The following is a 14,279-nucleotide window of genomic DNA, read 5'->3' on the forward strand; positions in this document are numbered from 1 at the left end:
ACTAGATATGGGATACCTGGCAACACGCCACAACAGCTCTGATCATTCAATATGAGGCAATTCCCATTTGAAAGTTGTCCAAACGTTGGATTAATCACAGCGGCTGGTGAACCTTGCAGGTGGCAGGATAAATTTGCAGTGGAACCGCTACAGGCCACGTGTAAACTAATATCCCGACATATGAGTGAACCGCTCAGTGCATTTTCACAGTGTACACCGCTAATAAACACTTCACGCCCCCCACTCCAACATCTGTGTGCGTAAGGTAAATCCCAGGATGTCCTGATGTATTCTTTACCCAACCTTTCATATTTGCCTACTGGCATGTGTTTAAGGCAATCCTGAAAATGGAAAGTTGTAACAGGCAGAGTTATTTTACCATGTATGATCCATCCTGTAGCTGGGTTTTCTGCTACCGTAAATGGCAATTTTTCCAGTTTTTCAATGCTCAGCACTGTATACTTTGCTCCCCTTTTTGCCAGTTTGATCTGTTTATCAGTGAGATTATAATCAGAAAACAGAGAAGACGTGTTGATGAAACATAGCCTGCACGCAAGTTTTGTAGCGTCCAGCTTAATGACAGAATAGAAAGTAATTGAGACTGGCCTTGACGCAGCAGGACCAAATCTTGTTCCACAATGTCTATGGCAGAGGATACAATGTTGCCCAATGAATATATCCTGGATGAAAGAGTCGTTAACCCATTGTCGACCACAGCGAGAGATTTCTCTAAATTAATACAATCAATTTCTCGAATTCTTTCTGCCGCGTCTGCTTGGGTAACCTTCCATATTTCATTATAAGCAGCATAGATGCCAGCATATATGAAACGTTTTTGACGTGGTTTTCTTGAACCTAGCAATGATTCCCTAAGGTCTGCGTCTTCTCTAAGTAAAGATAAGTGTTGTTTTACATCCTCTATTGTATATGTCTGCAGCCAATCAAGGCATAGTTTTCCTACACTGTATGATGTTACTACCCCTGGATGCTGTCTTTGAACATAGCGTGGGTCTGGCCTATTGATTGTTAAAACTTGTATCTTGTTCAGGAATCTTTTTTGACAGATGTTTGTGTCTGTGGGCCAAAGCAACCATTTGTTCCATTCGGAATCTGATCTGTTGTTTTGTAAAATAAAATGTATGTCGACCACCCCCTGTGAAGTGCTATTACTTGCAGGTGTAGGTATGGATGGTGTGTTCATGTCTTTGATCTTGGCTAACCCAAGGCAAGACGTTTGTTGGACAGTGTCATTCAAAAACATTATCTGCTGAGGGATGATGCAGGCTTTAAACAAAGCTTCTATCCCCTGCACTTGCCAATCTTTTGTACCCCAGACAGATTTTGTGTCAATTGTGTCTTTCCAAAAATCGGAACCCAGTCTAGAAAGTTGGACAATAAAGGCTGCAGAATAAATCTGTTTTGTATTGGGCAACATATTTTTCGTTCCTGTTTTGTTCATATTCTTAAAGTAAAACATTTCTGGATTGGATGTGTTGTACCCTGAAAAATATGGAAACTTCATTTCAAATGTTTTTGAGCTACCCCTTGGTGGTGTAGGACAATGTTCCCATTGGTTATACATAAATACATTTTAGGTGTTGCAGATTTATGCAAGAAATGATGACCATAGTGGTTATAACAAAAAAGCTTTTTGTAGTCTGTTGAACCCTCTACGTATTCGTGGTTAGAGAATACAGCAGACCTTTCTAGATCAGACATCATGTTATTAACAGTCTCAAAGCCCCAATCATCATAGTAGGTACTGGAGGTAATAAAGTCACTTAATGATATCCTAAATAAGTGTTGAATCTTCAAAAGTTCAGACGCACCGAATATATCATAATCCGTTTTGTCCCAAACCATACCATTTTGTATAGGAATGGCTGTGATGTTCACTCTTGACAAGTCTCTTGCTTCACGATAGGATGATTTGTGTGGTTTCAAAAGTAAGTTCACATTTTTATTTCCTGTGTCCAAATGAATATATCTTCCATCCATCAACATGCTCAGAGTTATTACTAAAGCTAGCCAAAGCAGAAAGAACAATATTCCAGAAATAATCCATAGTTCAATCCTTGGTGAAACCAGATGCTTCTTTTTCAGGAGATGAAAAAAGTCTTGTGCTTGTTCTTTGAAAGTTCTTTTTGCTGGCGTTGTTTCAGGCTCGCTGGGATCCTCGGAAAACGTATCAAAGTATTTTTAAGTTCAAGAAAATTTTATTAAAGAGATAAAAGATGTCTGTATATGATACAAAGTATTAAAACCATAACAATACATCGCAAATCTAATACAATAAATTTATGTGAAACAGACTTTCAATAAGAGAGAAAAAATCAAACAAACTAAATAAAATATGAATGCTGGCAGAATACATGCAAATTAGGAACATATCAGGGAAGTCAAGGTGGTTTCAGAACTTCCTGTTGGGATGGCCTAAGTGTAGAAGGATTTTTGGCACATGCATCAATGTACAATGTAACTGGTGACCACAAATCCAAACGTTTCATTGCCATACGTAGAGGGTAAACAAAAGTGGTATCCAATCTATGATTATGGCAGACCACATACCACCATGCTTTATAGGAGATTTTTGCAGAGTCTTTCCAATTAATCGTGATTTTCTGGAAAGCAATTGCTAACAGTAAATCAATAACCTTGACTTTGAATGAAGTGTTCTCCCAAACAGAAGAAAGGCTGCCTAAGAAAACACGAGTAAAGGAAAAAGAAAACTTAGTATCAAAAATTTGATTAATTTGAGACCATACACGATTCCAGAAAGTACAGACATGTGGACAAGAAAATAACATGTGAAATAGATCAGCCTTGGATTCCAAACACGTCCAACACGTATCCGGAGAACTGGGAAATCTTTTATTTAAAATAACCGGTGATAATAGGAGCCGATTGTAAACAAAGAACAGTGTTTGCGTTGTGGTGGCTGCCCTTGATGGTGAGCAGTCTATATATCGACTTTTTAATATCGAGGGACATAAATATCGAGTCAAAAATATCTAAAGTACAAAATATCGAAATAGATAATATCGATGTGCAAAATATCGTTTTTTTTTTTTTATTATATGTCGATGTAAGTTATATCGTTAGTAATAATATCGACATGTTAAAATATCGTTATTGTATGTTTAGTGAAATATTTTGAAGTTGTTTGTATAAATAGTTAAAATTTATATAATATGAGAAATATTTATATTCTTTTAGGGGCGGGATGTTGGGTTATAGGGGATAAGGGTGGGGAGTGTTTTACAAATATTTATTAATTTTGTAACATATTTTTAAATTTAAATAGAAAATTTGAAATAAATTTTGCATTTTATGTTTAATTTTAGGAGCGGGATGTTGGGTTATAGGGGATAAGGGTGGGGAGTGTTTTTAAAAAGTTAATTTTTTTTGTAATATATTGTAAAATTTAATTACTAAATTTTATTTCAAATTTGAAATGTATATTTAATTTTAGGAGCGGGATGTTGGGTTACAGGGGATAAGGGTGGGAAGTGTTTTAAAAATGTTTATATATTTTAGAATTTAAAAAAAAAAAATTTAGAAATTTTAAATTTAATTTAGAAGTTTAAAATTCATTTTAGGAGCGGGATGTTGGGTTATAGGGGATAAGGGTGGGAAGTGTTTTAAAAATGTTTATATATTTTAGAATGTTTATTAAATTTTTTTTATAATTTTTAAATGTAATTTAGAATTTTATATTTAATTTTCGGAGTGGGATGTTGGGTTACAGGGGATAAGGGTGGGAAGTGTTGTACAATTTTGTTTTTAATTTGGAATATTTAATAAATTTAATTTGAAATTTGGAATAAAATTTTTTTTTTATATTTTCTTTTAGGAGTGGGATGTTGGGTTATAGGGGATGAGGGTGGGGAGTTTTTTTAAAAATTTTGATTAATGCAGGAATAATTTGTATAAAAAATGTATAAATTTAGAATAAAATTTCGAATGTTATATTTAATTTTAGGAGTGGGATGTTGTGTTATGGGGATAAGGGTGTGGAGTTTTATAAAAATGTGTAAAATGTTGGTAATATTGTATAAAAAGTATTTATAAATTTTGAGTTAGATTGTACAATTTAAAAAAAATTTTGGGAGTGGGATGTTGGCTTATAGGGGATAAGGGTGGGGAGTGTTTTAAAAATGTATTTAAAATTAGTAATATTGAGTAATTTATATTTAAAAAAAATATATTATAATATAATATTTTGGGATAAATTTTAGATTGGGGAGTTGAATTTGTAGAGGATGAGTGTGGGTATTGTTTTATGTAAAAATTTTAATAATGATGAAAACATATTTTTTTTATATATTAATATTTATATATTTGTATTGCAATTACTGTAATTAAATACATATTGGAGTGGGAATATAAAATTAATTAAGATCAGTATACATGATCTAGTGTAATTAAATATATTTATGTGTGGGAATACTAAATTAATGAAGTTTAGTGTTTTGCACCTACCATAATTAAATATACATTTGAGTGAGAATAGTAAATTTATTAAGTTCAGTGTCCAGCACCTACCCTAATTAAATATATTTTGAAGTGGGAATAGTAAATTAATTCAGTTCAGTGTCCAGCACTTATTTTAATTAAATATAGACTGGAGTGGGAATAGTAAATTAATTAAGTTCAGTGTCCAGCACATACCCTAATTAAATATAGATTGGAGTAAGAATAGTTAATTTATTAAGTTCTGTGTCCAGCACTTATCTAAATTAAATATAGATTGGAGTGAGAATAGTAAATTGATTCAGTTCAGTGTCCAGCACCTACTATAATTAAATATATATTGGAGTGAGAATAGTAAATTTTTTCTGTTCAGTGTCCAGCACTTATGTTAATTAAATATAGACTGGAGTGAGAATAGTAAATTAATTTAGTTCAGTGTCCAGCACCTACTCTAATTAAATATAGATTGGAGTGGGAATAGTAAATTAATTCAGTTCAGTGTCCAGCACCTACTCTAATTAAATATAAATTGGAGTGAGAATAGTAAATTAATTAAGTTCAGTGTCCAGCACTTATCTTAGTAAAATATAGACTGGAGTGGGAATAGTAATTTAATAAAGTTCAGTGTCTAGCATCTATCCTAATTAAATATAGATTGGAGTGAGAATAGTAAATTTATTCAGTTCAGTGTCCAGCACCTACCCTAATTACATATATTTTGGAGTGGGAATAGTACATTTATTCAGTTCAGTGTCCAGCACCTACTGTAATTCAATATAGATTGGAGTGAGAATAGTAAATTAATTAAGTTCAGTGTCCAGCACCTACCCTAATTAAATATATATTGGAGTGAGAATAGTAAATTTATTAAGTTCATTGTCCAGCACTTATTTTAATTAAATATAGACTGGAGTGGGAATAGTACATTAATTAAGTTGAGTGTCCAGCACCTACCCTAATTAAATATAGATTGGAGTGAGAGTCGTAAATTAATTAAGTTCAGTGTCCAGCACCTACTCTAATTAAATATAGGTTGGAGTGAGAATAGTACATTTATTAAGTTCAGTGTCCAGCAATTATTTTATTTAAATATAGACTGGAGTGGGAATAGTAAAATAATTAAGTTCAGTGTCCAGCTCCTACTCTAATTAAATATAGGTTGGAGTGACAATAGTACATTAATTAAGTTCAGTGTCCAGCACTTATTTTAATTAAATATAGACTGGAGTGGGAATAGTAAATTTATTAAGTTCAGTGTCCAGCACCTACTCTAATTAAATATAGGTTGGAGTGAGAATAGTAAATTAATTAAGTTCAGTGTCCAGCACTTATCTTAATTAAATATAGACTGGAGTGGGAATAGTAAATTAATTAAGTTTAGTGTCCAGCACCTATTCTAATTAAATATAGGTTGGAGTGAGAATAGTAAATTTATTAAGTTCAGTGTCCAGCAGTTATCTTAATTAAAAATAGACTGGAGTGGGAATAGTAAAGTAATTACGTTCAGTGTCCAGCACCTACCCTAATTAAATATAGATTGGAGTGAGAATAGTAAATTAATTAAGTTCAGTGTCCAGCACTTATCTTAATTAAATATAGACTGGAGTGGGAATAGTAAATTAATTAAGTTCAGTGTCCAGCACATACTCTAATTAAATATAGGTTGGAGTGAGAATAGTAAATTAATTAAGTTCAGTGTCCAGCACTTATCTTAATTAAATATAGACTGGAGTGGGAATAGTAAATTAATTAAGTTCAGTGTCCAGCACCTACTCTAATTTAATATAGGTTGCAGTGAGAATAGTAAATTAATTAAGTTCAGTGTCCAGCACTTATCTTAATTAAATATAGATTGGAGTGGGAATAGTAAATTAATTAAGTTCTGTGTCCAGCACCTACTCTAATTAAATATAGGTTGGAGTGAGAATAGTAAATTTATTAAGTTCAGTGTCCAGCACTTATCTCAATTAAATATAGACTGGAGTAGGAATAGTAAATTAATTAAGTTCAGTGTCCAGCATATACTCTAATTAAATATAGGTTGGAGTGAGAATAGTAAATTAATTAAGTTCTGTGTCCACCACATACTCGAATTAAATATAGGTTGGAGTGAGAATAGTAAATTAATTAAGTTCAGTGTCCAGCACTTATCTTAATTAAATATAGACTGGAGTGGGAATAGTAAATTAATTAAGTTCAGTGTCCAGCACCTACTCTAATTTAATATAGGTTGGAGTGAGAATAGTAAATGTATTAAGTTCAGTATCCAGCACTTATCTTAATTAAATATAGACTGGAGTGGGAATAATAAATTAATTAAGTTCTGTGTCCAGCACCTACTCTAATTAAATATAGGTTGTAGTGAGAATAGTAAATTAATTAAGTTCAGTGTCCAGCACCTACTCTAATTTAATATAGGTTGGAGTGAGAATAGTAAATTAATTAAGTTCAGGGTCCAGCACCTACCCTAATTAAATATATTTTGGAGTGAGAATAGTAAGTTCATTAAGTTCAGTCTGTAGTGGGAGTAGTACATTAATTAAGTTTGTTAAATAGCAATTATTATAATTAAATATAGAGTTGAATAGGAACAGTTAAATTACTTTGTTTTAATTTACAATAAATCTGTAGATTTTAATTTTGGTTGGATAAAATATAGAAGTTATATCAGAATGCAAATTGCAAATTTTTGTATAAAATAGTAGAAAGGAAAATAAGATTTGTTTTATAGTTGTTGGAATGTATATTAATTAAAGAGAAAATATTGTTTATTATTACGCATATTATAATAATTAAATCATTGAAATAAACATGTAATAAAATAATTAATATTTAACTTTTGTATTATTGTAATAATTTTTTTATAATGGATATATATTTTTGTAATGTATTTTGGACATTAATATATGAACAGACAAAATAATTAAAATATTTTTTTTTCTGATTTTTATAGCTGTTTAATATTTTTAATTTTATATTGTGTACTTTCAATATTTTTACACTTTATTTTAATTTATAAGAAATTGTATGTTTTGAAATATATGATTAATATATTTTAATTATTATTATTAATATTAAGTTGCCAATTACGATCCGGTAAAAAAAGTCCCCGTACGACTCGTATCCGGTCTTTTTACCGTACGAATCGAACAAGTGCCGTACAAACTGGCAATCACGATTCGCATGGTAAAAAGTCCATATGAACCGCATTGGGAATCATTCCCCACACGTCCTCTGGTCGGAAAATATGTCCGACACGTCCTCGGACGATTTACCGTACAAACGTGAAAAGTGAAGTCCGACCGAGGAATCACGATCCTACCCGTGCGTCCGATCTCACAACCGTATGGAAAAAACACCGTCCGCACCGAACTCCCATTGCAACCATGGAGACATGTGCCCGCATACGCGCCCAACACTCCCCCCTGCACCCATACGTTCGAGTCGTACTCCCCGTGAATGTACACCCCCCCCTGTATGTACACCCGTGTACGTGTCGAACCCCCACCCGTGTACCCACACCCCTGTACGTTCGAGTCGTACCCCCACCCCTGTACGTGTCGTACCACCGTGTACCCACACCCCTGTACGTTCGAGTCCTACCCCCACCCCTGTACGTGTCATACCCCCGTGTACCCACACCCCTGTACGTTCGAGCCCTACCCCCACCCCTGTACGTGTCGTATCACCGTGTATGTACACCCGTGTACGTTCGAGTCCTACCCCCACCCCTGTACGTGTCGTACCCCCGTGTACCCACACCCCTGTACGTTCGAGTCCTACCCCCACCCCTGTACGTGTCATACCCCCGTGTACCCACACCCCTGTACGTTCGAGTCGTACCCCCACCCCGGTACGTGTCATACCCCCGTGTACCCACACCCCTGTACGTTCGAGCCGTACTCCCACCCCTGTACGTGTCGTACCACCGTGTACCCACACCCCTGTACGTTCGAGTCCTACCCCCACCCCTGTACGTGTCGTACCACCGTGTACCCACACCCCTGTACGTTCGAGTCCTACCCCCACCCCTGTACGTGTCATACCGCCGTGTATGTACACCCGTGTACGTCAGAGTCGCACCCCCACCACAACCTCCTAAGTACGGAGCGCACCCCATGCCCCAACATCACAACCGCATGTACGAGTCGTACCAAGCCACACACAAGGACAGCACCGTACAACCAAATGGCCCATGTACACCCCGTACACACGCTAAAAACGCACGTACACAACCAGGACAAACCAAAACAACACAAGAATACACCATTCGAATGACACAAAGCCACTAAACATGTCCAACAACCACTAAAACAACACATTCACTGACCTGCAACTGCCAAAAACAAACAGAGGCCCAATACACCACCACTCCTTATAACACACCCACCCAAACTTCAAACACAGCCACACCCACCAATGGACCAATAAAAAGGGCCCACACACACAAACCATGAGCCTTTGCAACAGACTCACTGCTGCCAGACACCACAGACAACCTACAGCACCATACTACAAGCTTCACCACACCTTACACTTGCACACCTTCACACACCCACCTTCACAAACACCCCCTCATCACATTCACACACACACACACCTGCACAACCACACCCACACACCCACAACCATCCACACATCCCCCCCACCATCCACACCCACGCCCCTCACCATGCCCACTACCAGGAATCCAAAGTTCAGTAACCGAGAGTTGGAGGTCCTTGTCGATGAAATCCTCAGAGTCGAGCCACAGCTCTTTGGAACATTGGTCAGACAGACCAGCATGGCAGCAAAAACAGCCATGTGGCAGACCATCATCGATGCTGTGAATGCTGTTGGGGACACCAGAAGGACCAGGCAGGAATTCCAAGCCAGGTGGTACGATCTGCGGAGGAGGGTCCGATCCAAGATGCTGGAGGAACACAACCAGGCCAACGCCACTGGAGGAGGGCCCTCCCGCAGACCCGTACACTACCAGCCCTGGGAGGAGAGGGTGATGGCCATACAGCCGGTGGAGGCAGTCGAAGGATTAGGAGGACTCCGAAACCCGGGTGAGTACACAAACAACGCACCTCACATGGGGGGAACGTCATCCACAACCAAAATCACTAACAGGCACGCAACCACCCCAAGCTATCGCATGACTCAACCACACTCCATGAACACGCACATGCCACTGCCGCCACCATGCCCCATGCACCAAGCTGGTCAATGTCAAGTCACAAGCCACAGAAGACACCAACACATGACACGGTAACCCGGATGGCGGGAGGGTGGGCCCCAAAATATCACATAGTGCAACTCAGAAGCAGACAGCAATGCCCTCTGCCCATATGGCCTAGGTCACAGCCAGACAAACAGTGTGTCCCCACACAGGAAAGACTCGCCAGCAAATGGCGGACGCCTTGCATCAACACATGGGGGTGAAGGCACTGTTTTGCACATGACAGCAGCTAATGAACAGCCAACATTGTGAAAGAGTGGCAGCACACACCACCGCAGCAGCAGCGCAGAGACACACACTACACCCAATGGGTGCCTGGAGATCAGAAACAAACTCACATCAACAAGCCAAGGGCCACTCAAAGATCTGCTAACAGTGTGTGCCCAGGAAGCTGGGCTGAGGTGACAGAGGGTGACACACAGAGGGAGGGAGAGGGGGACAGAGAGGGAGGGAGAGGGGGACAGAGAGGGAGGGAGACACAGGGAGACGGACTGAGGGAGGAGGCTGACACACGGAGGGAGGGAGAGGGGGACAGAGAGGGAGGGAGACACAGGGAGAGCAAATCAGCCGTGTGGTGTGTGGGAATGTCTGCTCGTCAGCAGGTAGACTGCGTGCATGTAGCCAAGGGTGGCCAGTGCCAGAACCCCCCCACTTCTCCATGGCAAAACACAGGGCCATGTCACAACCTGTTCACGAGCACAACGACAGCTACCTGCATCATATAAGTGTGTGGATCCACTCCATGTGCACATGTACAGTGCTACACGGAAGGCGCCAATGCATGGCTCGCCACACCTGCCCACTCCACTGCTGACTGCAGTCACACTTGACGCAGCAAGTAAGACTGTGCCACACATAGTTAAAGGGGCCAAAGTGGTGCCCAAGGGACACACCCATGCACAAGTGCACTGTGAGTGGAATGCAAGACAGATCCTAATTCCAAGAGGAAATGTGCCAGCTTTGAAACTGATGAAACATGGATGTTGCATGGACCAAAATTAACATTGTCTCTCTCACATACAGGTCAACGTCGTGGATCACCCCCCAACACTGGGGGGGAAGACTCACAGGACCCGGGTCTGCAGGATGACGGAGCCACCGGCAGCGACGCCTCTCACCACTCTGTGGCTGAACCCGACCCAGACCGACCTGGCCCCTCTGGTGTCCAACGACCTGCAGCACCTGCGTCAGGTTCAACTGGGCCAACCACCACCCCCACTCCTGCCACATCCCAGGAGACACCCAGGATCCCTGCCCCAACACCACAATGCAGCCAGGCTGGCCAGGAGGGACACGGTGTCCCGGGCACCCAGGAGGAGGCAGGCGACAACGCCAATGCCACCCCTCAGGGGTCCCGGAGACCCGATGTGCCCACAAGGGCAGGCCAGGTGCAAGTGGGCAGGGGTGGTGGGAGTGGAGGACGGCGGAGGCGCGAGCCTGACCAGTTGGCTGGGGAACCGGTATATTCCCATGTCCGTAACATCCTGGACACATACCAGCAGGACACCACGGGCATGGCCCAGGTTGTGTCCACCCTCAATGAGATCAAGGGGACCCTCGATGAGATAAAGACCCAGCAGGCCCAGCAACATGCCTGTCTACTGCAACACCAACGGAGGATGGAGGACAGACAGGCTGAGCAAGTGACGGTGTTCCAGGGGATTCACAATACACTCCGTCGGATGGCCGACAACATGGGCAACCCTCCCTGTGCCAGAAGGCGGAGAATATCACCACCCACAGGGAGGGATCAGGAGGAGGAGGAGACATCCGACGGAGCATCCCAGACGTCGTCACGGCCTGCTTCTGAGGGTCCCCGCAGGAGGCCGGGTCGTCCACGGAAAGGACCGTGAGGGTCGGCGCTACATCACCATCTCCCAGGACACCTGGCCTGGCACCTGGCCCACTGGAGCAACAGCATCACAGCATCAAGAGACATTATCTGCCACATGGCCCTGCTGGTCACTCTCTGACCAATGTTGACAAAGACTGTGGCATGGACTCTGAGGATTTCCAATGGCAAGGACACCAACTCCCCTACTGAACTTTGGATTCCAAACTCCCGGAAAGCCCCTCACGTTATACCCCCCCCCCCCCCACTAAAATAAAATATCACACCATGAAGAGAAGATGCCTGCTGGTTGCATTATTACCTTACATGTGTCTTGTAAAGTCTAAACATGCCTGAGTTCTCTTTTGACTTCAAACATCCACACCCTGGGGCCTGAGTCTGGCACAGGACACACAGGTCACAGTGTATTAGGCAAGACAGACATGTAGCACCATACACACCCGTGATGGGCCCAACCAGCTGAGGGGGTGGCCGCACAACCGTGCTGACAGACACATTGAGTACAGCAACAGTCATGCGCAGAGGTCAGGGATCCTGTCCAGTGTCCGGGGGGGCACCCAGGTATGTGTAGACAGGTGGCAGAACCATGTCCTGCAAGCTTGAGTCCGGTGGATGCAGAGAATGGGGGCCTGGCCAACGTTGGATGCATGGGGATGGCACATGTCACAATACCCACACAGTCATGGACATCATGCACAATACAGAGTCTAATCCCAGACAAACAGCATGCATCTTGCTACTCTGCACATAGACACATAGCCACTATCACTGAGAACCATGCCAGACATGCCGTATGCACCGTTGCAACACACCAGCATTGACTGAGAAGAGGCACCTTGGAGGCATAGGGACACCTTTATTAGTCATGTTTTCGGGATTGCAGAGTCAACTTTAATTACACATGAACACTTCTTGTGGAGTAACATGTGGGTCCAACACTGGCATCCCCCTTCTGCAGCACAAATGCGTGTTAGCCATGGAACTGGCACACAATTGTCGGCTAACAGCTAAACACCCACAGCTGCTCACGGAGAGACTGCCATACACCATTGATCCGCTGATGTAGAAGTCCCACACCATGTCAAGCCAATGCAAACCGTATGTGTCCGAGGGCAGTGTTACACACATTGATGCCATCATCACAATCCACTATTTCATCACTGATGACTGTCAACCAGTCAGACCATCTATTCAGGTGTACACAGCTGCATGTCGTGTCCCATGGTGATGCTACATGTCTGCAGAGGAACCAAACATCGACAGGGGCAGTGTGCATACATCGTGAACACCTGCCACACCCAACACACCCCTGATGCATCCCTTACCCTAAGGAGATTTCCAAACTTGTCCGTGCCTGTAACGCTGAGTCAGCACACCATGACGTGTCCATGAGGAATAGCAGTGCCACAACAATGCAACCAGCAGACGCCATGCGCAAGTACCTGGGCAAGAGAGACACACAAGAAGTCAGCCACAAAAAACACAGCCACTTGCATGTGCATGAACTCGACACATGTATGGATGACAACATGCTAGGTCACAATTATGACTGGGGAAATACAACCATCACTGCCACCATCACTCCAGTGACACACCCACACACACCTCTGACTCACGTGCCATACATGCAGGTGGAGACACACATCACAACACATGCCACACGTGGAGCGATGTGTGCACACTCAGACACTGGTACTCACCACTAAGCAAAGAAGTCGCGTATGAGTCGAGTCCGGATGTCCTCCTGCGGCTCCACATCCTCCACATCACTAGCCCCATTGCCAAGCCCTTCGTCCTCCACGGGTGGATGGTCCTGATCATCTTGATCCAGGATGAGTGGCACAGCTTTCTCAACTGCCATGTTGTGCAGCATGCAGCAGACCATGAAGATTTTGCAGACCTTCGCAGGGGCATATGGGAGCGCGCCGCCGGTCTTGTGGAGGCACCGAAATCTGCTCTTCAGCAGGCCAAACGTCCTCTCTATCACTCGCCTTGTCCGGCCATGGGCTGTGTTGTAGCGGAGCTGGGCCGGCGTGATGGGGTTGCGGAGAGGTGTGAGCAGCCATGGCATGTTGGGATAGCCAGCGTCCCCTACATGGGAAGCACATGGACATCGTTAGAACTGGTGAAGCGGTCGTGCTGGTAGGCTATGCAAAATACAGGACAGACAGACTGTACCCACCAACAACACATGCTCGTTCGTTGCGCAGCTGCATCATCATTTCAGGCATCCTGCTACGCCTCATGATGTAGGCATCGTGTGCTGATCCTGGAAAACGAGCACAGACATATGAAATCACCATGTTGGACAGAAACACCACAAGGGCATTGATGGAGTGGTAGTGCTTGCGATTGCGGTACGCTACCTCCCGTGCGTGTGGTGGTACCAAAGCTACATGTGTACCATCTATGGACCCAATGACATGGGGCATCCCTCCCAGGGCATAGAAATCACGCTTGACACCAGTCAACATTTCAGGGGTTGGGAACTTGATGAAGTCATCCAGGTGAATCAACATGGCCTCTAAGAAATCATGCAGCACACGGCAGAACATGCTCTGGGACATGCCACCAACATGAGCTATAGTATTTTGAAAGGTACCCGTGGCTAGAAAATGTAGGGCTGCCATTACCTTCAACTTGGGTGTCAGTGCCGTAGGATACCTGTGCAGCGGTTCCAGGTGTGGTGCCAGTCTCGCCGTCAACTCCAGAATCAACCGTCGGGGGAAG

Source organism: Triturus cristatus, chromosome 10, assembly GCF_964204655.1.
Source record: "Triturus cristatus chromosome 10, aTriCri1.1, whole genome shotgun sequence".
Taxonomy (NCBI): domain Eukaryota; kingdom Metazoa; phylum Chordata; class Amphibia; order Caudata; family Salamandridae; genus Triturus; species Triturus cristatus.